The sequence below is a fragment of the Carcharodon carcharias genome, chromosome X (genome assembly GCF_017639515.1).
Source record: "Carcharodon carcharias isolate sCarCar2 chromosome X, sCarCar2.pri, whole genome shotgun sequence".
Classification (NCBI taxonomy): Eukaryota; Metazoa; Chordata; class Chondrichthyes; order Lamniformes; family Lamnidae; genus Carcharodon; species Carcharodon carcharias.
In genome coordinates, this window is record NC_054507.1 from 10,012,834 (window position 1) to 10,025,626 (window position 12,793).

Genomic DNA, 12,793 nt, shown 5'->3' on the forward strand with positions numbered 1-12,793 from the left:
CATGATCAAGCTGAGAAAGCATCTGCGAATGGATGGAATGACCTTTGACCAGTCAGACTCGAGGGCGCACTCACACACTCCATGGCTATGTGACATTTCATCAGCATTTTGCCTCCCAGCTTTGTCTTTTAGTGTTGGTGGGGCGGGGGGGGGAAATTGTTCCAAATCATTTTGAAAGTTTCATCAAGACGTACTTAGCTTTGAGATATATCCTATTAGACCATAAGACATAGGAGCAGAAATTAGGCCATTCGGCCCATCGAGTCTGCTCTGCCATTGAATCATGGCTGATAAGTTTCTCAACCCCATTCTCCCGCCTTCTCCCCGTAACCTTTGATCCCCTTACCAATCAAGAACCTATCTATCTCGGTCTTAAATACACTCAATGACCTGGCCTCCACAGCCTTCTGTGGAAATGAATTCCATAGATTCACCACTCTCTGGATAAAGAAGTTTCTCCTCAACTCTGTTCTAAAAGGTCTTCCCTTTACTCTGAGGCTGTGCCCTCGGGTCCTAGTCTCTCCTACTAATGGAAACATCTTCCCCACGTCCACTCTATCCAGGCCTTTCAGTATTCTGTAAGTTTCAATCAGATCCCCCCTCATCCTTATTATGAATTATTATTATAAATTCATCCTGACTGACATCATGGTGGATAAAACAACGAGATGAGCAGTTCTGCACCTAAGTTAAACAAGGGACCAACCTTTGATCAGAATGATGGGCAAGTCCTGACAGCATGTTGTGTCGAAATAGAAAATCAAATATATCTGAACTAGACTGAAACTAAAGCCAACAACAGCACAGTTTACACAAAATTTCTCAAAGATCAAAACGTTAGAACATTGAATACATTTAACTCAGAATGAACTGGGGGAAGACAGTAGCTAACAGGGAACGTCACTGGACAAGTAATCCAGTGTCTCAGGATAATGGGGACATGGGTTCAAATCCCACCATGGCAGCTAGTGGAAATTAAATTAAATTATTAAAACCTGGGATTAAATAGTGACCATGAAACCAACAACAATGGTAACCACAACACTGTCGGTTATCGTAAAAACCCATCTGGGTCACTAATGCCCTTTAGGGAAGGAAACCTGCCATCCTTACCTGGTCTGGCCTACATGTGGTCGACTCTTAACTGCAAACCACTCAGTTCAGGGGCAATTCAAGATGGGCACCAAATGCCAGCCTTGCCAGTCACACCCTCACATGCAAGAATAAGTTTTACAAAAAACTAAATTCAGAGCCAAAATGTCAAAAGGCCCAATGGAGTTCAGTTTCCAATTAATTTGCATAAAGCATTGGACCAATTAACAACTTGGCAACCCACTTACAAATGGGCGAAAGGGGGGTTTGATTAGCTGCAACACAAAACAGGGCAGAAGCACCTTTGAGAACATAATAAAATCCTCAAAAATACAAATGCAATACTTGAGATAGAGCAATAGCAGCAACCATGGCAAAACAGTGGTGAGGTCTGGCAGATTTGGGGCAAAGGTTCGACTTCAGGGTTGGAGACATGGAGCAAGTACGTTGAACAGCCTCTGCATTGAGCGCCTCAGACAGTTGGTAGCATCTTCCTCGGGAGTCCTGCACACAAGCAAGCGTCCATTGATGTTCACAAGAGCACCTTTGTGTACCCAGTAACTGCAGAGGGAGCAGGGGCTTCTGCCGAATTAACCACATGGGGCAAGACAGCATTTTCATGCAACTTTACTTCATCATTCTCTTAGAGGTCACGAGCGGAGAGCAAGTCAATGGTTAACTCTCCCCATTAAGTTTGTCACGGGGTGTCTGAGGTTCGAGGAGATTGGCTCCGGATTCATTTCAGACCACTTTGCCCAGTGACTTTGGTAGTCCTTTCAGTTAAGCAATACTTCCATTTGCGTTGCACTATATCAGGATCATGCTGGGCAGCCTGGAGGTTCCTGGCATCAGGGGAGACCTCAAGGGTGATGTCTTTCTGGGACTGGCCAGTATCTTCTATTGGGAAGTCCTGTCCAAAGGAGGGACTGTGTTACTGGGATGGAAAACCCCTCCCTTGAGGATTGAAGTGTGTTTGAGGGGGATTGGTGTGTATTGAAAACAGGGGTAGGGAGTATATGTGACATGGGGCGGGGTGGGGTTGGAAATTTTGGCATGTGTGCGCACGCAGGTCAAGAACTCCCCCCCTCCCATCCCTGCAAGCAACTAAGGTTCTTTTTTTAATATAATAAAGGGCTTCACAAAAAGGTCAACTTCAGCCCAGTAGCATTTGGGTCAGTAACCCTCGGAAACACAAACATACAAACTGACAATAGCCATTCTGCTTAAAGAAAGCAAAGCAGCCTTTGCATTCACAGGCAGGCCCTGCCAGGGGGTATGTGCATGTCACCAGTACAAAGACGGTAGTGTTTGAGGCCAATGCATACACTGCTATAACCAGCCACAGTGAAAACTGAACAACCTTATTATTAAAAGTAGTAATTGAACTCAGGATGATTGCAGTTTATGCTGAATTAGCTCATCTCAGCTGTGAGTGATGACGCAATGTGCCTGGGGGACAGTAGGGGATGCGGTAAATTAGACCAGCAAACTAAAGCTGAACTGATAGACTGAGCTCAAGCGATTGGTTCCTGGTTGATAGCTGGTTGCAATTCGAACGGAGAAACTGTGGGGATTCGCCGAGACTGGGAGTCGAAAAACCAGATAAATGAGTCTTCCCAGCTGCCCATCCCAGTAAGTGTCCATGAAGCTAACAAAGAGGCACCACATCCAATAGAATGGAAACATTGCTCTCCAATGGAACACCTCCGTTCAATCGGCAAGCAATGACCCTGAGCTTCCTGCTGCTTGTCATTTCAATTCTCCACCTTGCTCCCCACTCTGACCTCTCTGTCCTTGACCTGCATTCCCAAGTTCCTTCAGTTCTGAAGGACAGTCAACTCAACCTAAAATGTCGGGCGGGATTTTCCAGTCCCGGCCAACAGCCGGAGGTGGAAAATCCCGCCCGTTAGCTCAGCTTCTCTCCACGGACGCTACACGACCCATTGAGTTTTGCAGCATTTTCCATTTCTCAAGTCGTCGTTCCCTGGGGCTTTCTTGGTGTCGGGCTACCTTTGTTCAGTCCCTGTGCCAAGAGGAGTCAAAAGAAAGAGCCTCATTCACAGAGAAAAAAATATAGCTCTTTCTAGCTCAAGTCAATGTTATGACCGTTTTTGTCAGTTCAGGCAGTTTTGCTCGAGGGGAGATACCAAGCCACACAATTCTACTGTTCATTTTGTCGGCAGGTCCTTTTTAATTAAGGGACAGTTATTTCTATTCACAAAGCCCCCCACCCGGCCCCCCCAGATCAATGTTGAGGGAGTTAATCAGCCTGCCGCTTTCAAATTGCCCCTTCTGAATCAGAGCCTTCATAAAGAAGAGGCTATGGGAGTGAAACCTCCAAGGAAAATAAGCAAGACAATTTCTGTAGCTGTTGAGGAAAGGATTAAAAAGGAACACAACTATGTAAACATGTCATTTAGTCATGGATTTAACATGCAGCCGCAGAGGTTTATTTCCTGTGGCTACTGTAAACACGTTCTATATGCGTCTTTTAGGATTTAAATAAATTGAGTGTTTGGGAATACAAAGCTCAATATAGGATTATTGTTTCAAAGAGGAGAAGGATCCAGTGAAAGTTCTGGTTAGAGTAAATCTAATCTAGATATATTAGGCAGAGTAAAAATATGTTCTGGGTCAAAGGTGCTGGGGCTCAACTTCAAGATTAATGCAAGTGACAGAAATGAAAATGTCCTGAAACACAAAAGGTATCGAGCATGGTCTGGAGATGTGGCTTATATTTAGTTTGCGATGGGAAACTCCCTTCCGTTATCATTCCAAAACTCGTTGGGGTCTCAAGTGCCACTCCAGAAAGCAAAGCCCACTGTCCAGGCCCTGACACTCGCAGTGCAATACTGAAAGGGGTGCTGCACTGTTGAGAGGTGGGGTCTTTCAGATGAGCAGTGCATCATTCTACCTACCCTCTCGGGTGGACAGAGTGGCAAAGAAGGGCAGGGGAATTCTCTCCCTGGTGTCTGGGCCAACATATATTCCTCAAGCAACATCACAAACAGCCTCACCGGTTATTTATCTCACAGCTGATCATGGGAGCTTGCTTTGCAAAAATCAACTGCTGCACATCTGAAATCATTTCCCCTGGGAATGGCAAATGTAATCTCTTGCTCTGGTTCCTTCTCTGTTTGTGGATGATCTTGTGCTTTTAGTCCTCTGGGTATAACCAGAGTTTTTGTTCAGTTTGTATCCGTACTCGAAGTGGAACTAATTGTTAACTTCACTTTAAAGGAGAGATGTTGGTCTAGTGGTGATGTCACTGGGCTAGTAATCCAGAGCCCCAGGCTAATGCTCTGGGGACATGGGTTCAAATCCCACCACGGCAGCTGGTGGAATTTAGATTCAATTAATAAATCTGGAATTATAAAGCTAGTCTTAGTAATGGTGACCATGGCAACTATGATTGATTGTTGTAAAAACCCATCTGATTCACAGATATCCTTTAGGGAAGGAAATCTGCTGTCCTTACCTGGTCTGGCCTACATGTGAGTCCAGGCCCACAGCAATGTGGTCACTCTTTAACTGCCCTCTGAAACAGCCGAGCAAGTCTCTCAGCTCAAGGGCGATTAGGGATGGGCAACAAATGCTGGCCTTGCCAGAGATACCCACACCCCATGAAAGAATAAAGGGGGAAAAAAAATCTTGCTTATCAAATCCTGGTGGTTGCCCCCTCAAAAAGTCAGCAAATGGATAAGTATTTACAGATGGCCTCTTTGCCCAGGGTGGCAGGAATGAGTGCAATCGCCATGATGCCAATCATGAACGTTGAATAGCTGGAGCAACTTTTACATTGGCCTGGACTGCGCCAGGCTCCTAGCGCTAAGACACAGCAGTCTGCAACGGTGCCAAAGGTGAACCTGCGGGATTTGCGAAGGCTGGCGACTGGCCTCATCGAACCGGGGCCTCTCGCGGTGTTGGCAGTGCCAGACCTTCGCCCAGCAAGCTGACAGGATATCAACTAGTTCTCACATCAGCCCTCCTGTCCAGCTGGGTAGCGCACCCATACAGGAAGGGCCGGCAACAGGTTTTTACCATGTAGTCATTGTGACGGGGGAGGGGGAAGTCTTACCCACTGCCGCACCCTGGATGGTGGTGGAGGGAGAGGCGGTGGGGCTTAAAAAAACAACAATCTGAAACCGGACAACAACTTATCCACTCCATTACTAACCTGCTGTCCGGAGGTGGTTTGGTGACTATACATAAACAAGGCTCTAACCCTCAGAATGGTAACAGCAGAGTGGGTTTAATGGTTGAAGGCTGGATTTCCCAGGGCTCTGGGCAGCTGGAGGGACTTGAGAATGGAAAAATCCAAGTAGTAAATGCCTTTTCATCACTGCCTGTGGTGGGGCTGGCAGGGGGAGGAAGGAGGGGAGGGGAAGGCTTACTCCATCATCACTTCCCAGGCCCTGATTCAAAGCTCCTTCCATCCCCAGACTCCAAATCTCCATGGCAATCTGCACCCCACTTCTCCCAATCTGCAATCTCTTCCAGAAACTGAACTGGACCAGCCATATAAATACTGTCGCTACAAGAGCGGGTCAGAGGCTGGGAATTCTGTGGCGAGTGACTCACCCCCTGTCTCCCCAAAGCCTGTCCACCATCTACAAGGCACAAGTCAGGAGTGTGATGGAATACTCCCCACTTGCCTGGATGAGTGCAGCCCCCACAACACTCAAGAAGCTCGACAGCATCCAGGACAAAGCAGCCCGCTTGATTGGCACCCCATCCACAAACATTCACTCCCTCCACCACCGACGCACAGTAGCAGCAGTGTTTACCGTCCACAAGGGGCTGTGGCTTTGCGGGGTGGGGTTATTTATTCGTTCTTGGGATGTGGGTGTCACTGGCAATGCCAGCGTTTGTTGCTCACCCCTAAATGCCCTTGAACTGAGTGGCTTGCTAGGCCATTCCAGAGGGCAGTTAAGAGTCAACATGGAGTCACATATCAGATGAGGTAAGGATGCCCTCAAGGACATTAGTGAACCAGATGGGTTTTTACAACAATCCGTCAAATCTGTTATGGTCACCATTACTAAGACTAGCTTTCAATTCCAGATTTATTAATTGAATTTAAATTCCACCAGCTGCCGTGGTGGGATTTGAACCCATGTCCCCAGAGCATTAGCCTGGGGCTCTGGATTACTAGCCCAGCGACATCACCACTAGACCAACATCTCCTCACAAATGAAGAGTGAAACAAGAACCGATTAAAAGACAGAGAAAAAATACAAGAGGAAAAATCTAAAACCGTTTACATTTTTAATCTTAAAAACCTCTCGGTATCATTTCTTATCTGTGGGGCTGAGTCTCCAGCACAACTGGTGAAAATTGTCCAGAGATTGGTGGAAAAATAACTCCACGCTCACAGCCCTATCCCGGATGACTGTGTAACAAGTCAACATTTTGCGGTGACTAACAACTCACTATATCACCACAATTCTCACCAGCTGCGTTAGGATCACTCTTGCCCCTGATTCAGAGGATTATAGGATCAAGCCCCACGTGCATTACAGAGGGAGCGCTGCACTGCCAATGGGGTGTTGTCCGGCAGGCATTAACCAGCTGAAAAAAGAACCCAAGACACCAAGAACAATACAGTGTGTTCCTCCAGTGTCCGAGCTCAAATTCACACTCTCCCCCCCCCAACCAACCAGGCAAAAAAATAAAAAATTTCATTGGCTATTCATCGCAATCCTGGTTTGTGGGATCTTGCTTTGCCTAAACTCCAAAAGCTGTGCTGTAAAAATCGCTCACTGTATCAGGTGTCAAATGTTTCACATTCATAGAACCCCAGCACAGACACTAAGCCCCCTTTTGTGTTGCGTTTCAGCAGTTCCAGATGTTTGACATATTTATAGCATTTATTCTTTATGGGTTGGCTATTTTCCCAGAGCCGTGTCTTTCCGGTGGCTCAGGTCATTTAATAGGCCGGAATGGGAAGTGTGTGACCGGGTGCCTCAGCGCCTTTCCTACGCTCCTCAGCACCGAGTGGAGCAGCTCACCTCACCTGGGTTGGCGTTGAAGTCTGTGGTTTATAATTGTCCTCCCATATTTCCAACAGCGGCCTTCATCTGTCACCAGCCTCCAATCAACAGCCCCACGGGGCGAATATTAATGCTTTATTTGGGGCCTGATGAAATCCAAGCCAAAAAGTCTGTCCAGCAGATTCAACATCTTTTCGTTCCCAACAAAACCTCCATTCTTTCCTGGATACAGCGCATGCTTTTGTTCCCCCCCGCCCCCATCCCACAATCCATCTGTGTTAAAGTGGCCCTCCCTCCCACTTGGCCTTGAATCTTCACCTTCGCCCCCCAACCCTTGCCCGCACCCCCCCTCAATCGCACATGGCTCACCCTCTGCTCCTCCCTGTGTGGCCCTGCTCTCACCCTTGATCCAAATGATAAAATCCCAGGCAGCTTCCCCAAAGAATCGAGTCCTCCTCGATCGCCACTGGCCCCCTCCACCTCCTGGTCGCTTTTAGACAACGTGCCCTCGCAAAGGTCAGGGGTCACCGGTCACGTGGAGGACATTTACACTACACTGCGGCCTTTCATTCAAGGGTCATTTTGGTGCTGGGGGGGGGGTGGTGGTGTGGGGGGAATAAACAGAGCAGAAGAACAATTAAAGCCCACTGCTCAAAATGCCAAGTGGACGAACAGGGCTGAAGACAGGAGTCGTGGTTCCCTGTCTATCCAAACTCTGATGGGAAGTCCACCGCTGTCACCCTCTCTTCATAATATGACCTACGTGTTCAGGAAGCTGGGTCTGAGTGAGCATCAAAAATCCCAGTCAAAATGAGCACTCACTTCCCCTGTGGGACCTCCTCTCCTGCATCACCTCACTGCAGCCTGACACCAGGACTGAGGCATGACAGTCTCATACCCTCAATGGTGGCCATGCCCTTTGTCCATTGCAGTCAAGATTGTACAACACTCACTTCCCAAGCAGTCACAATTGCCTTTCCAGCCACTGAAGTACTTATCAGAGTGCAGTCATTGTTAGAATACTGGACATCATGTCGTACACAGTAGGTTCCCACAAACAACATTCAGAAATGTCCCCAGGTTTTTAATGATGCTGCTTGAGGGATAAATATTGGCCTCAGGACACTCAGGGGAACTCCCCTGCACTTCTCTGGGACCATTTACATCCACACCAAAAAGACAGAAAGGGCCTCAGTTTAACATTGCATGAGAAACACAGCACCTCCGACAGCGCGGCTCTCTCTCAGTACTGACCCTCCGACAGTGCGGCACTCTCTCAGTACTGACCCTCCGACAGTGCGGCTCTCCCTCAGCACTGACCCTCCGACAGTGCGGCTCTCCCTCAGCACTGACCCTCCGACAGTGCGGCTCTCCCTCAGCACTGACCCTCCGACAGTGCGGCTCTCCCTCAGTACTGACCCTCCGACAGTGCGGCTCTCCCTCAGCACTGACCCTCCGACAGTGCGGCTCTCCCTCAGCACTGACCCTCCGACAGCGCGGCACTCTCTCAGTACTGACCCTCCGACAGCGCGGCACTCTCTCAGTACTGACCCTCCGACAGCGCGGCACTCTCTCAGTACTGACCCTCCGACAGCGCGGCACTCTCTCAGTACTGACCCTCCGACAGCGCGGCACTCTCTCAGTACTGACCATCCGACAGCGCGGCACTCTCTCAGTACTGACCCTCCGACAGCGCGGCACTCTCTCAGCACTGACCCTCCGACAGCGCGGCTCTCCCTCAGCACTGACCCTCCGACAGCGCGGCTCTCCCTCAGCACTGACCCTCCCACAGCGCGGCTCTCCCTCAGCACTGACCCTCCGACAGCGCGGCTCTCCCTCAGCACTGACCCTCCGACAGCGTGGCTCTCCCTCAGCACTGACCCTCCGACAGCACGGCTCTCCCTCAGCACTGACCCTCCGACAGCGCGGCTCTCCCTCAGTACTGACCTGCTGACAGTGCGGCTCTTCCTCAGCAGTGACCCTCCGACAGCGCAGCCCTCCCTCAGCACTGATCCTCCGACAGCGCAGCTCTCCCTCAGTACTGACCTGCTGACAGTGTAGCACTCCCTCAGTACTGACCTGCTGACAGTGCAGCACTCCCTCAGTACTGACCTGCTGACAGTGCAGCACTCCCTCAGTACTGACCTGCTGACAGTGCAGCACTCCCTCAGTACTGACCTGCTGACAGTGCAGCACTCCCTCAGTACTGACCTGCTGACAGTGCAGCACTCCCTCAGTACTGACCTGCTGACAGTGCAGCACTCCCTCAGTACTGACCTGCTGACAGTGCAGCACTCCCTCAGTACTGACCTGCTGACAGTGCAGCACTCCCTCAGTACTGACCTGCTGACAGTGCAGCACTCCCTCAGTACTGACCTGCTGACAGTGCAGCACTCCCTCAGTACTGACCTGCTGACAGTGCAGCACTCCCTCAGTACTGCACTGGGCGTGTCAACCAGAATTATGATGCACAGGTGAGTGTGCCACCATGGAACCACAACTGACTACTAATAAAAACGTCTAGGGTGCTTGTTTACTTGTAAATTTCCTGAGTCTTGAGTGAAGTACTTTCACCACATAGGATGAGTAAAAACCGGGCTCAATTTCAGGATGTGATGCTAAAATAAAGCATGCTGATTATTTGTTTCTTTTATTTACCGTTCACTTCAGAGGGTCAAAAGGACCACAAATAAAGTGGAAAGTCACACTCAGATGGAAATCCAGCCTGTGGAAGGTATCAGACACACTATACAGGAGCAGCAAGTCAGAAAAGCACCTGCACATCAGTGGGTTTGGACCCTGTTTTTGGGATTGATAAGCCAGCAACATTCGAGCCAGGGGTTAAAATGGAACCAGTTGTTTTACCAAACATACAGGATGTTGCTCTGTCGTGATATCCCCTCTGCTCAGCCCAAGACAAACAAACTGCACAACATCCAGCCAAACTGCTTTACCAGCACCTTCCTCCGTGAAGAATAGAGTCGCGGCTTTTAGCTCCCACTCAGCGCCAAAGTGAAGGGCGAAGGTCAGACGGACACGTGACAAGGCTCATGGAGGGGGAGCAAAGCGAGTCTCGGCGAACAAACGCACTGGCCTTCTGTTTCGTGGGCTGGAAGGGAGACCCAGGCTCGCTGCCAAAGGTGCTATAATACAGCCAAACCCTGAGCATCCAGCCCCCATCCAATAATAAGCAGCTCTGCTCATGTTAATTCAACTTACTGCCAGTCTCAGGCACTGGAAGATAAACTCCCTCCTCGACTAGTCCCTGCTTGCGGTGGGGAGAGGAGTTTTTTTAGTTTTAAACTCATTCATGGGATGTGTGTGTCGCTGGCTGGGCCCAGCATTTATTGCCCATCCCTAATTGCCCTTGAGAAGGTGGTGGTGAGCTGCCTTCTTGAACTGCTGCAGTCCATGTGGTGTAGGTACACCCACAGTGCTGTTAGGGAGGGAGTTCCAGGATTTTGACCCAGTGACAGTGAAGGAACGGTGATACATTTCCAAGTCAGGATGGTGAGTGACTTGGAGGGGAACGTCCAGGTGATGGTGTCCCCATCTATCTCTGGGCCCAAAGGCATCAGATACACCCATAGGAGCATCCCTGCTCCTCCTGACCCACAGGGATTCCACAGGAACAGCAACAGAAGCCCTTCCCTTGGCCCCTGCAGTACTCCCACCGGAGGTCTTAGCCACACGGCCCTCCCCAGTTTGCCAGCTCAAACGGTGCTGTGGCACCATTGGCGAACTCAGGCCAGGGAGTCAAAGATTGCGACCACCCCCCCGCCCACATCATCCCCAGCTGGCAGGAGGTTAAAATCCAGCCCGACAGTCAACGCTTGTGAATAATGGGGGTTCTTAAAACAATCCCTGGTTACGAGCGGCCATCTTTGAAACATAGACGTTTGAGAGAGAAAAAACGTACAGATAAATGATCGGGAGCCTCCCGCTGTAAAGAGTCCACACTCAGCAAAGCACGGCTACAGTGTTGGAACTCGACGTGCCCTCACAACCTGCCTGGGTGTCGGTATGCACCAGCAGGGCTTGAGTCATCACCCTGGTTTAAGGCAGCAGCACACCTCTCCAGGACCTCCCAACCCCCCTATCGTCCTTGCAAGCCAGAGGTTCTGGCTGGCATTCCCCTAAGGAATGCCGGCAGCCAACATAAGCAATGGGACGACATGCCTGCGATCCAAAAATCTATCGCCATAGTCAGGGCCTCCCTCAGTGCTGGAGGCAGATGCCAGCGCAGGTGTGGGCTTGTGAAACATAGTCTGGCATGGCCGGTCATACAAAACGCTCATTAACACCTCCCTGGATTCCTTCGCTTCCCTCCAATGTAAACTTGAATCGGTGCCACCCTCTCGCTGCCGAGCTCAGGGCACAAACTCACCAACGTCATCGGCAAATGCCAGAGTCCCTGCTTCAGCTGAACCCTATCCCCCAGCCAGAGGCTCTCCAGGATCCTGGCCAGAATGTGTAACTGGAACCAATGGATCCTTGCAGTCCACAGAGCCAGTAAAGCAGAAAAGAAAAGAAATAGAGTCTCTCGTGGTGTGTGGAGGAAGCAGCCATTAGCTCCACCAACAGGCTGTGGGAAGGGGGCACTGGCCAGAGACAGAACCCGGCTTTGCACAGTTTAACCGCTGAGGAGTTTGCGATCAGAAAAATCCCAGCTCCCATGTCCTGCATTAGCTGATTGCATCTAATGATCACTGGACAATTAGTCTCAGTGCCCTTTATGCAGCTATTGCTGCTGGGAAGAGGACGTGGAGTCAGAGGAGAATGGGGGTTTTGCTAGGATTCCTCCCCTCCCCCATCGAGTTGTCTATTGAGGCTAACACACAACGTGAGAGCTCATGGATGGAGTCCAGCACCTGTGGAACCGGAGCCAAGTAACTGCCAACTTGTCATGCAGACAAAGCAATGAGGGAAGGGGCCTTCCCGATGATATTTCAAACAAACTTCACCACCAGGTTCATGAGAAGCACTAAAAGTTATGGTCTCTCTCTCTCCTGAAGGTGCTGAATCTATCTGGGGTACAGTTGGTTTCACTCTCTCTTTCTCCTGAAGGTGCTGACTCTCTCTGGGATACAGTTGGGTTCTCTCTTTCTCTCCTGAAGGTGCTGACTCTCTCTGGGGTACAGTTGCTCTCTCTCTCTCCTGAATGTGCTGACTCTCTCTGGGGTACAGTTGCTCTCTCTCTCTCTCTCTCCTGAAGGTGCTGACTCTCTCTGGGGTACAGTTGCTCTCTCTCTCTCTCTCTCCTGAAGGTGCTGACTCTCTCTGGGGCACAGTTGCTCTCTCTCTCTCTCTCCTGAAGGTGCTGACTCTCTCTGGGGTACAGTTGCTCTCTCTCTCTCTCTCCTGAAGATGCTGACTCTCTCTGGGGTACAGTTGGTCTCTCCCTCTCTCTCTTCTGAAGGTGCTGACACTCTCTGGGGTACAGTTGCTCTCTCTATCCTGAAGGTGCTGACTCTCTCTGGGGTATAGTTGGTTTCTCTCTCTCTCTCTCCTGAAGGTGCTGACTCTCTCTGGGGTATAGTTGGTTTCTCTCTCTCTCTCCTGAAGGTGCTGACTGTCTCTGGGGTACAGTTGGTTTCCCTCTCTCTCTCCTGAAGATGCTGACTCTCTCTGGGGTACAGTTGGTTCCCCTCTCTCGCTCCTGAACATGCTGACTCTCTCTGGGGTACAGTTGCTTTCTCTCTCTCTCC

At 50.0% G+C, this 12,793-nt stretch overlaps 1 protein-coding gene across 1 annotated transcript in view; it reads right to left on the reverse strand.

Moving 5' to 3' along the window:
* LOC121273341 (integrin alpha-5-like) overlaps positions 1-12,793 on the reverse strand; it is a 627,886-nt gene that overhangs the window by 81,936 nt on the left and 533,157 nt on the right. The window lies entirely within an intron of this gene.